The sequence below is a fragment of the Cuculus canorus genome, chromosome 17 (genome assembly GCF_017976375.1).
Source record: "Cuculus canorus isolate bCucCan1 chromosome 17, bCucCan1.pri, whole genome shotgun sequence".
In the NCBI taxonomy this organism is placed as follows: Eukaryota; Metazoa; Chordata; class Aves; order Cuculiformes; family Cuculidae; genus Cuculus; species Cuculus canorus.
Genome location: NC_071417.1, coordinates 14169452 through 14179693, shown reverse-complemented (window position 1 = coordinate 14179693; position 10242 = coordinate 14169452). Strand labels below are relative to the sequence as shown.

Genomic DNA, 10242 nt, shown 5'->3' with positions numbered 1-10242 from the left:
GTCAAGTGGATGCCGACTCCTTGGCCATTACTCTGATTTTGCATCCTTCGCTTACTGTGAATAAAAACAAATGACAGAGGGAGCTGCAACCCCCCAGCCCAGCATCCATCACCACCGTGCCAACACCCCGAGCGTGGCGAGGAGCACCCATCGCTCACTTTGCCCTTCACCGTCCAGTGAGCCACTGCTTTACCTCCCGCGGCCAGGGAGACTCGGGGCTTGCCAGCAATCCTTAAGCAAATTAGAGGTCCATCTCCCTCAAGAAGAGCCAGGTCCTAAGCAGAGCCTGGTGGTGACCCTTCTCCCGTGGAGAGGCCAGAAACAGCCTTCTTGTCACAGATGTTGCCAGTGTTGCTTCTGACAGAGGTTTGCTTGGATTCATTTCACTGACAGAAATACACACCCTCAGCGGGGAAGACACTTCCAGTGCCAGTTTTTGGGATGTCTCTACCGAAAAACAGAAGTGAGGGGAGAACCATGGCCCAAGGGAAGGGCAGTTCTTCAGGAGCTGTTGTAGAGGCTTTGGACGCACAGCATCCAGACCACCTCCTGCCTCCTTCAGCCCGGCATCACGGTCCCTGGGAGGCAAGCACAGCGTGCTGGGCAGCAGCTCCAGCGCCCGGGCCGGACCCTGGGGCTCAGCTCTCCTTCAATGTCTCCATACCTGGTGTTTTCAGCATGGGTTTTTGACCCTCCGAGTTCTCCCGACCAACCCCTGGCTGTCTGCAAGCACAAACACTGACTCTTCTGGGCTCTCCAGCCCAGCTAGCACTGTGGGATGAGCAGATCACCTATTTTCTGGATCCCCTTTTAGGTGTTTCCCAGCCTAAGGGATAAAGAAAGTTTTCCATTTCCTTTTACGAGGTGATTAAATTCTGCATTTGTAAAACATCTCATTCTGGGAAACAAATTATGTAAAACACACTCAGTGGGATCTAATACAAACTGATACAATCAGCTAGCAGGGAGGACTTCGCTCCCAGGATTTACCTCCCAGAGGCTGGGAGAAGCTGCCTGGACATCCTGCTGGGCTGCTCTGACCGGAGCAGGGTCTCTGCCAGGCACAGCACTGGGGAGAGGGGCTCCAGCCGCTCCCCTGCAGCCTCCTGGTCCCCCAGAGCCTGTCCCTCCTCTGCGGGTTGGGACCATCGCACACACGGCACAGAGACAGGCCGGCTTGGAGAAGGCTTGGGCATCGTGTAAAGCAGCTCTAGAGGTCCAGCAAATCTACATCTCCTGCTGTTGCTTATTTTAACACTCACATGGGTTTTTCAAAGCTCCTCCGTGATTACCAGCCGTGCTGCAGCGCTCTCGCACACCACGCTGAGAGAATAACGTCTGGATTGACCTTCAGTCATTGCCGTGTCTCCAAGCAGCTCCAGGGATGCTCTACCTGTCCACAGCCTCAACCAGCACTTACCCAGCCAAGGACAACGTTCATCAGATAGAGCTTTTCATACCTCAGACCGTTAATGATGGGAAGCGATGCTGCTTGCCTGCGACAGGCCGCTTGTCGTGGCAGCTGTCAGAGAAAGGAGACCTCACTTCTTCCCGGACAGGCTCAAGAACGGGCAAAGCGCTGTGGGCAGGTGGCACGCTGGGGTAGGACAGAAACCAAGCCAGCCCGGAGCCGGCATCCACTTGGGTGCATGACTGTTTAAAAAAGGATGAAAAAGAGAAATCAAGATTTCCTGCCCCCAATTTGCTGACTCATTAATGACTCAAGGGGCTAAATTTAGCTCTGGAAGTGCTCCGCAGCAGGGCGAGCGGCTGTTGGCCTCTCCTTAACCTTATTATCAGACCTTTTAAGTAAACCCTTCACCAGCTCAGGAGAGATTCTGCTCGCGCTCCAAGGGGATTAAAACCACCTTTGAAAGCCAGAATAAAGCACTAGTATGTACAGAGGTACACACACAGCTTTCTGGTGGCAACGCAAGACCTGGGAGCGGAGAGAGAGAACTCGAGCGCATCACGCTTCGTGAGTCATCATAGCAACAGGGAATTTTAAAAGCAATTAAGTGTGGGTTCGTTTGCATTGCTTCGAGAGATCTCAAAGAGCCTGGGTGCTGCAAGCAACCCGCTAAGGCAGCTGTGGCCAAGGGGCAACTCTGCTCCGGGGAGACACGGCTAAATATCAGCGGGCAGAGCTAAAATGGCTTTACAAGCCCTGCAGGTGCCGGTATGGCAGCTCAGCCTGGCTTAGAGCAAGAAGGTGCCCTGTGGGGAAGACACGGAGCTGCGACCCAGGACTGTTTCCCTACCAGGCTGCAACAAGGCAGAGGGGATGACTCCCCAACCAAAGAAAAGTATACATTTCTAAGCAGCAACAACACCATCTGCAATACAGCTTGACTCAGCTCCAAGCTAAGCTGGCTTCGTGCTTCAATAAGACCCATTCCTCTAAGGTCAATCATTATATAAACTCCCATGAAACCTTCATCAACCGTTTCCCAGAAAAGCCCAGCTGGAGAGCAGTTCACCTCCTGCGCTGCTCAGGGTTCACCCCAAAGCAGTGTGTGACCAGGAGAGCCCCTCACTCCTCGCCAGCCCCAGGGCAGGAGCCGGAGGGATCCGCGTGCCCTGAGCTGCCCACCCTTCCCAAAGGCTGCCGGTGGCCCCTGGGCTACAGCAGCGACGGAGGCAGATCCACACATATTCACGGTCACACGGACTGAAGGCATCATCCCTTCTCCACAGATAACGCCACCACATGCGCTGCTTTTCCAATTCCAATAACATCGCTAAGAACTTTTTTCTTTTTCCCCCTTTTTTTTTTTTCATATGCTAAAAATCCATTCCTCCTCCTCACTGCTAGAATTTGTTCTGAAGTTTCTCATCGCATCTTTTCACTTCCCTGCACAATTTCTGCGTTTTTCCAGGCTCCGTACTGGATGAAGGCATCCGTACTGGATGAGGTGCTGTTGATTTCCAACTCCCACTTCCCACATTTTCTGCTCACAGGGGCTTCTCTGGGCTGGATGCACCCTCCGGCACTCCCTTCTCCAGCTGCAGACATCCCCCGTGGCCCCAGACAGCTTCCAGGGGTGCCCAAAAGATACAAAAGCGTGGGCAATGCTGCGTTCATGCCTTGCTTTAGCATCCAACCTCCTCGTTTATTCATGGGCTCGAGCAGGGGTTGTCGCTTTCGCTAGAGACCGGCCTGAGCAGCAGCGTTTCAGCTGCTTCTTTCCAGGCTGGCGAGCGAGACAGGTAACACACATCTGCAGAGGGGAGATAAGGCAATCGGGCACCTCCAACGCCTGCGATCTTATTAAAGGAGAGCCGGCTGGCAAGATCCTATCGCTGCACAGAAACATCTGCGACTCTACCCTCAACTGTAACATAACCAAAACAAATCAAATGAGCAGGGTGGTCAGGTTGGGCTCTCCTGCAAGGCAGGAAGGGCAGGGAGGTGCCACCTCCGACCCCGGCCTCGGGAAGAAAAGGAGCCTCCTCACCCTCGCTTGCATGGTGTGTGCTTGCAAGGGGGAGAAGGAGAGGAAAAGAGGTGCCTCTGCCCTCTCCACTGCTTTGGGGGATGAGAACAAACACATCAAGCCCCCACAGGCAGGTGTGTGGGCAGAGTGTGACAGCATCGCACCCACAGGTGGGCTCTGCTCCGAAAGGGAAGCTTTCCACAGCGTTAGGGCTGTGCAGGCTAAGAGAGCAAAGGGAGAGGGCTGCTGGGAGAAGAATAGGCCAAGCACTCCAGCGGGGAGTGGACATGAACATCGGTGGAAGGACCATCGCATCCCTGCAAGGGAGCTCAGAGCTGCGCATCGCTCCAGGAGGAGGCGCAGGAACCAGGAGTTAACGGAGAGCAGCAATATTTGGGGAAGATGAGTAGGCGTGGGGAGGCAGGTCCAGACACACCAAAGCAATGGATGCCAAAAAGCTACTGCCAGCTTCTCTAACCCTCTGGAAGTGCCACCTCGGGATCACCTTACTCCTCCACACACCATGCTGGGGATCACAGCCTGCCCGGCCGAGCCCCAGCTCCACTGGGGCAAGAAAGCAGCCAACACAGGGGGCAAACACACACCTGGGAGAGCATTATGCATTCAAACCAGCCAAAAGAATGGTACTGGTTGGCATTTAGCAGCAGCTGCTATGTCTGTGTTCCCCCCGAGGCTGCAAGCCCACCGGCTGCCAGGACAACCCTGAGATCACAAGGTCAATGTTGACCAGCCCTGGGAAGAAGCCCTGCAGCCTGAGATGACATCTCATACTTCTCAAGGTGGGGTGATTACAGAGGGCAAGAGCCTCATTTAAAGCAGCCCCGTGGTTTTCGGACTCCACAATACTTTGTTGAACTTTAGTTCAGGCATCTCAGCATCTCACTGCGGCGGAAGGAATGAAGCCTCTTTGGGTCAGAGTGTCTTGGAAACATTCAGATGAGATGGAAGGAGGATGTTACTGCCTATTACCTGCAGCTGAAGATATGCTACCTGACTTATCCAGGGCAAATAACGCTTGTCAAGAACAACTAACTCATTGAATTGCTGTATTGGTTGGTCAACATCAACAGCGGGAGTGTTATGAGAGGTAATCAAAGTGCTGCTGCAGAACTAACATGTAGCAGCTCTGCCCAAACTCTCGGAAGCTGATGGGAGAAGGAAGGAGGCAAAAGTGCTGACAAGCCAGCCTCATCTACAGTAAACCAGAACAAGAGCTGACATACAGCTTAAACAACATAATAACCAACACAATGAAGGCATGAAGAAAGCTCAGAGAATCAAGGAAGAAATCTGTTTGTCTTATGACGTATAAACGTCAAGAACATGATGTTTTTAGGATTAATATCACCAGATACATGACAGAGTTTCGAAAGGTAGCAGAATTCGGATGAAATCATGGCAAGAGGCATACTAAAGGGCCAGGGCTGCTTCATGGTGGGCTGAGTCAGGCTGTCACCTCAGCAAACTGAGGAGACCCTTGAGGTACCTCTGAGGCTCTAGCAGATCTGGGGTTCCCCGCACAGGTCCCGGGGCAAGAACCAGCAACCCAGCTGAGTATTAGTATAGGGCTGCTCTGCAAATGTTGGCTTGTAATAAGTGACCATGCTCTGCAAATCGTGTCATTTAAGTGTCCTCAGGAGTCAAAGTGCTTATCCAGATCCGCGTGAACCCGGCACTAGAGGCTCCTCCTGAAGGCAAGACCTCATGTGGCAACACTGACCTTATGAGGAAGAGGAGACATCCAGGCAGGAGCAGCACAGGACCATCACCCCACGTTGAGATTCTTCCAGCAGTCGCCAGAAGGGCACGTCAGGAGATTTGGTATCACATGAAGAGCCATGGGCCTGGTCTCATGGTCAAAAAGGAAAGCAACATATAGAAGATCCATATTTTGGTGAATTCAGAAGCTGAGGTGGTATCCCTCATTGCATGTCCCTCTGCCTACCTCCCCACAGTGGTGATTTCTCTTCTTGGGTTAGCAAATGTCACTGAACGTGGAACTCAACCTCTGCAGGCAGATGGCTTTTTGCCTTCGTAGCAGCACGCTAACAGGGAAGCGGTGAGGGACAGATGCTGCTGCCTTCCCACGTTAAGCACAAGCCTCAGCTCCAGGATGGCAGCATCAGCAGCGCTTGCTAGCGTCAGCGCTGAGAGGCAGCAGGAGGCCATGGTGGAGGTGACCTTGCAGTGGGTGCTGGGAAATGAGCTCCATATTCGTTCCCGTGCAGCCACCGCCGATCGCTGCTGCCAACCGAGGCTTTACTGGCACCGGTTCTCCTCTGTGGGTCCACTGCTGCCCCAGCCTGTGCCGTAAGAGGGACCCAGGGACATCGAGGCAAGGCAGCAGGAGCAGGAGAACATGGTTCCGGCTTGGTAATGAGTTTTGTATTGTGCTGCTTTAACCCAGACTAAATTACCTTTTACACTGCTATGCTTCAGCTAACAGAATAAATAATATAACCAGCAGGCAGCGGCAGATAACTTTTTTCTTTTGGTAGCTGTCAAGGGAAAATTGGCCCTTTTCTTTCAGCCCCTCTGCTGCTAACTTGAGGGGCAGTTTGCAGATCCCCCGCGCGCCGCTGGAAGGAAGCTCCGCTGTGTTCAGCGTGTGTCACGAGCACCAGGACAGCCGTCCCGGCTGGGTGGAAGGAACAGCCCGTGCTCTTAATGGAGCTCAGAGCTGGTTAAGGGAAGAAAAGCCTATTTAAAGGAGTCAGAGCCTTTTTAACCTACGTTCCTTTGAAAGAAAAATATCCACCTAAATATATCCTAGCAGAATTAGGGCTTTTAACCTGTTTGCTTCCTGCAGCCCATTGTCCAGCGCGCCAAGAGCTGTTTCTCTGGAAATGGCAGCGACAGTTAATTGCTGTTTGAAGCCTTTCCTCCTACAGAGCAGAGCAGCAGCCCAGGAACGCCTGCTCCCTTCCCTGCTCCCTTCCCCGACAGCTCTCTGCCCAACAGGCTTTCCAAGCCATTAGCAGGCACAGGGCCGCATCCTGCTCTCCAGAGCAAACCACAAACGGCTCCTGACGCAGAGGAGGGACGCAGCTGAACTCTCCTCATCACTCCCTGCTCACTCACCCTCCCGAACACCAAGGGCAGAATCTAGAATGTGCCAGGCTGTGCCAGCATCCCCCAGCGGGGCAGCGAGGGTGCCCACGGCTCTGCAACTGCCTTTCTGCTGCGGTGAAAGGCCAATTCCCCTGCCTGGAGGGGGTCCACGAGGGAAGGCAGCGCAGGGAGGCAGCAAATCCCCCCTCTCCCAGAGCAGAGGAGCCAGCACGCTGCATTAACCCAGCTCCCAGCGCCCTGGGATGCATCCCTGACCTCCCAGACGAGGGGCAGGGTCCGGCCCCCTTCTCACCAGCAGTGCACAGATCAATAAATAGCTATTTCTCCCCCGTTTCCTCCCTAGACAAGCAAGATTTAAGCCAGAAGCAGAAAAGCACCTAGAGTGGAGCAGGAATTTTAGGAACATATGTACCTACAAGGCAGCCTAAAGGCAAGTACAGCGAGAGCAAGGAACAGCTTACCGCAGAGCTACAAACACCGCAGCTATTTTTAGTTCATGTAAAAGACCCCAAATTATAGGCAGGATTGCTGTGAGACTTTGGGAGAGAAATGGATCCAAGCACATTTCCCTCGAGGCTGAGGAAAAGCTCGGTCTCTTTGAAAAATAATATGAAAGAGGAAATACTCAATTTGGGCAATTTAAGTGGAAAGCAACTCTCTAAACCCCAAATTAACCCCATGGGATTCTGTCTCCAACCCCTTGGCTGCCCCAAGCTCTTCACAGCTGCCCAGAGGAGCATCCCTGTGTTCCCAGACGAGGCTGCCAGCGGGGAGGATGGGCACCTGCCTCTGCTCCGCCAGGAGATCTGCTCAAGGGGCCGTGGGGCCGGAGGCTGGGCTCCTGCCGCCAGCTGCTTGCGTCCGGGGTGAATTACAGAGCTATTCTCCTTTTTTCTCCTGTATGTGGAAAGGACTTGGCAAACTGACTGCAAAAATATAGGGAAGAATGAACACCGTAAGGCACAGTGGAGACAGGACAGAGGAGAGCCCAGCAGGTTGCTCGGTCGCTGAAGATCTCACCGTCACGCGGCCACGAGGGAGGGGATGTGTTACAGTGGTGGGTGACAGCAATACTGACGCGTCCTTTATCTGAGAGGACGAGGTTTCTCCAGGTAGCTGTGAAGAAGCGAGCAAAGGCTTTCACTGAAAGAATTCCTGTAGGACTGGAGGGAAATGCTCAGGGAGGAAGAAATCCATCCGTCTCCCAGAGTTATGTGTACACCATCCCTGCAGATGAGGCAGATCCACTGCCAGAGAGCCGCCAGCACAGACCAACCGCCCGAGTCCGCACTGGGGCTCAGGGATCCTGCCGGGAGAAAACACCTGTGTTCATACGCAGCAACGTCCCTGCAATCTGAGTTAAACTTCTGGAGAGGTAATGCTACTCCAGCCCTGTTCTGCCCTTCTCGGCTCAGATCGGGTCAGGCTTTCCGAGGCGGAAAGCTGCCTGCCTGCCAGCTGCGTTTGGATGGAGACTATTTTTGGGCTCTTTGCTGGTGCACAACACCACTGTAAGCGATCGCCTCCGAGGTTAATTAGATGAGGCTCTTCGGCAAGGTCCCCGCAGGAGCAGGATTTCCTTTTCTCTGCGTTAAGCCCTTTTATTAACACTCGGATAGATCTCAGCATCCCGGTGCCGCTGTGACGCTTCCCATCACACCGCCGGCAATAACGATGGGTCTATTGCAGGAGATTAGGGGGAACTACAGAGAACTGCGAACAGCCGAGAAAGCAATAAGAGCAGAACAAGTTTAGAAATTGTCAGCTGAAGCAGCAATCCCAGAAGTCACAACCGTGCTTGTGCTCACAGCAATCAGCTCAGCGCCACAAGAGTATCCCACGATGCCAGAGTCACCGCTGCTCCTGCTGCCCACAGCAACCTCTCTGCCTTGCACCCCTACAAACTTCACAGGGACCAGAGATGCCTCAGACCTCTAAAAGGCACCACAAATAGAAAGGAAAATGTTCTCTGTTTAATGCAACGTGACTATTTGCTTGCAAAAATGACTTGGCTTCTCTGTCCCTGAACCTCGCAGGTGTTTGCTTAACAGCTTGCATAAATGGAGGCTAATCACAGCTCCGCCAGCTGCCAAGGAGTCCGACGGCAGGGAGGACACGGCCCCGCTTATCTCCAGTGCAAGCTGAGCGAGCTGCTCCCCAGGGTGAGAGCTAATCTATTCAGCCTTAAACGAAGCAGCCGGTCTCTCACGCTTCCAGTCTCGCCTGGAAGAAGTGGAGGACAGGGTCTGAATGGGATTAGGCAGGAGGGGAGAGGGGATCTTCGGGGTTGTGCCTTGGCTGCTGCCAGGGATGTGCCTGGGGATGGGTCTGCCGTGGCCATCCCTGCGACGCCAAGGGCTGAGCCGGGGCCAGAAATGTCTTCCCGGGTCTTGTGGAGGAGTGAACACATCCGCAGCTTCAATATCCCTTCTGATCTCCCAGCACAACGCAGAGGGAGATGGGTACCAGCTTTGCTGTTTCGCCAGGTCTAACACACTCCCTGCTGCTTTGCCTCCATCTCAGTGCAGGGAGACGCCACGGGGAGGGGACAGCACACGGCACGAGGGAATGAGCTCAACTGAGGAATAAACCATTCGGATCCGGCCCTGTGCACCCTCTGCTCCTCCAACATGCATAAGGACATGAATTATATATCTAACATGCCAACAAAAGCAATTTATCTAAAGTGTGCTTCTGCCACAAACCCAGGCCTCTCCAGCCTGTGGAGCAGTTTCCAGATAGAGCCATTCCCTAAGAGCGCAGTGGGGTTTCCTGGCTCCACAACACCCTCACCGGCTTCCTTCATCCACAGCTCTTCATGACAGCGGAGGAGAGGGCAGAGACTTGGCCTCAGCGGGTACCACTGGACGCTTGTGCCGCCCCTCGGAGCCCCGGCGGGACAGGACAGGACGGAGTAGCATCCCCTGAGGAAGGTCAGATGCCACCTGTCATCCAGCCACACAGAGCCGGCGAGATGGCAAACCGAGCCATGCCTGTGCTGCAGTGCACACCTTTCTCAGCAGACAGGGAGGAGAGGGACGTCCTCATTTCCCTCACCTGGTAAACGAGGAGCAGGAATCCCTGGGCACTCTCCTTGCAGCCCACAGTTTGTCCAAACCCAGCGCTGCACCCGAGGGCAGAGGTGAGGCTCCAGCACTCCCTGTTCCCGAGGTCAAAGCAGAGTGTTGGGGGACACTGCCACCTCCTGAAACTTGAGCCAGGGAGAAAAGGGGAAAAAGAGGCAAACACTCAGCTCTCCTCTCATCTGTGAGACCCTGACATCCAACTTGATCTCCCTTCCAACCCATCTGCACCCACAAGAGCACCCGCAGTGCTCTTCTGCCACCTGCATGGTCCAGGAGAGCATAGAAAAGCCAAGACTCCCGGCCCTGAGTCATTATACCCCTTTCCTAGCAGCTGGGTACCCCTTCTTCAGCCCACCCCACCTCCCGAAGGCAGGGTTATCAAGTTCGTAGGACCCTGCAGCACCTCAGCTCCAGGCAGCTTGAGCTGCTCCCTCCTCCCCTTTCACTTCACGGAAATGCACAATAAGATCTCAGCGTGAGCCGAGGAAATTGGCTTCCTTTATCTTGCCAGTGCATTGCCCAGGCTAACCAGGGAAGAATGACAAAAGCGACATCCAGCATACAATTTTCCTCCAGACAGGGGAGTTCGGCAGTGAAGAAGTCAGCAGACCCCTTGCCCTTCAGCT

The 10242-nt window shown here is 54.0% G+C and overlaps 1 long non-coding RNA gene across 1 annotated transcript; it reads right to left on the bottom strand.

The window, feature by feature from the left end:
• Positions 1 to 1559: 1559 nt before the first annotated feature.
• Positions 1560 to 9362, bottom strand: LOC128853923 (uncharacterized). Its single transcript, XR_008452748.1, has 3 exons — positions 5404 to 9362; positions 5179 to 5307; positions 1560 to 1653 (listed from the first exon to the last, which is right to left on the bottom strand). It is a non-coding gene; the product is annotated as an uncharacterized LOC128853923 (long non-coding RNA).
• Positions 9363 to 10242: the final 880 nt, after the last annotated feature.